Source organism: Sinocyclocheilus anshuiensis, unplaced genomic scaffold, assembly GCF_001515605.1.
Source record: "Sinocyclocheilus anshuiensis isolate Anshui unplaced genomic scaffold, SAMN03320099.WGS_v1.1 scaffold1736, whole genome shotgun sequence".
In the NCBI taxonomy this organism is placed as follows: Eukaryota; Metazoa; Chordata; class Actinopteri; order Cypriniformes; family Cyprinidae; genus Sinocyclocheilus; species Sinocyclocheilus anshuiensis.
The window spans coordinates 329,961-331,175 of record NW_015558656.1 but is presented as its reverse complement, the minus strand read 5'-3'; positions in this window follow the sequence as shown (position 1 = coordinate 331,175).

Genomic DNA, 1,215 nt, shown 5'->3' with positions numbered 1-1,215 from the left:
AGAGAGAGAGAGAGAGAGAGAGAGAGAGAGCGAGAGAGAGAGAGAGAGCGAGAGAGAGAGAGCGTGAGCGAGCGAGAGAGAGAGAGAGCGCGAGAGACTTTTGACTTTTATGGTCTCTGTATTACAAAAAGTTTAAAATTTTAGATTGACATCAAAGGAGAAACAAAATGAGAAAAAAAATAAAATAAAAATAAAAATACAATAAATCAGTTTTTGGTGCAAGTTTATAAAACAAACATTACTCAAATATAAAATTGCAAACCTTCATCAGAGTCAACTTCACAAATGCATTGATTAACTTCCCATTTATATTTGAACATCTGCAGATCATTTATCAACTTATAATAACTATACTCTATACTAATACGGGATTTTATTAATCCCTTCAGTATTGAAATAGCATCAGTTGATCCTTTATCATTCAATTTACTTTTTCTTGACAACCATATAGCCATCTTTGCTTGCCCAAATAAGAAGTTTAATAAAACATGACTCCTCATTTTACTTCTGCTGTACTTTGGCCCAAAAATAAACCTTGCAGGTGCAAATAATTCCCCCAGGTTTTGACACCACTCTTCCATTTTATAAAATAATGGTTGTAATCTCCCACAATTAAAAAATAAATGGAAGACAGTCTCTTGTGCTCCACAAAAAGGACAGCCCTCCTCAACCAGTGGATCGAGGTGTGCTCTGTGTCTGTTTGTGGCTATTATACCATGCACAATCCTCCATTGTAGGTCTCCAGTTCTTTTCTCAATGGGAGGTTTGTACAAGGTCCTCCAGCAAACTTTAGGGGAAACGCTCGACCCAAAAATCTCTTGCCATTTAGACTCTCTCAGATTCTGAAGCTGAATAAGATGTGACACCTTTACACACAGTACATAAATAGCTTTCTTTCCAGCATTTCTAAAAAATCCCAACTGGGGTGTCTTAAAAGATACTATTGCAGCATTTATTAATGTTAATTTCAACATTTACTAATGCATTATTCAAATCAAAAGTTGTGTTTGTTAACATTAGTTTATGCACTGTGAACTAACGAACAACTGTATTTGTATTAACTAATGTAAACAAAGATTAATACTGTAATAAATGTTACCAATATTTTTTTTATTTGTGAACTGATGCTGTTCTTTTTAATAGTCAACTTATTTCGGGTCATCGTCATAAAAGCTCTGTAAACACTGCCACAGACACGAAGATATATCTTTTCAT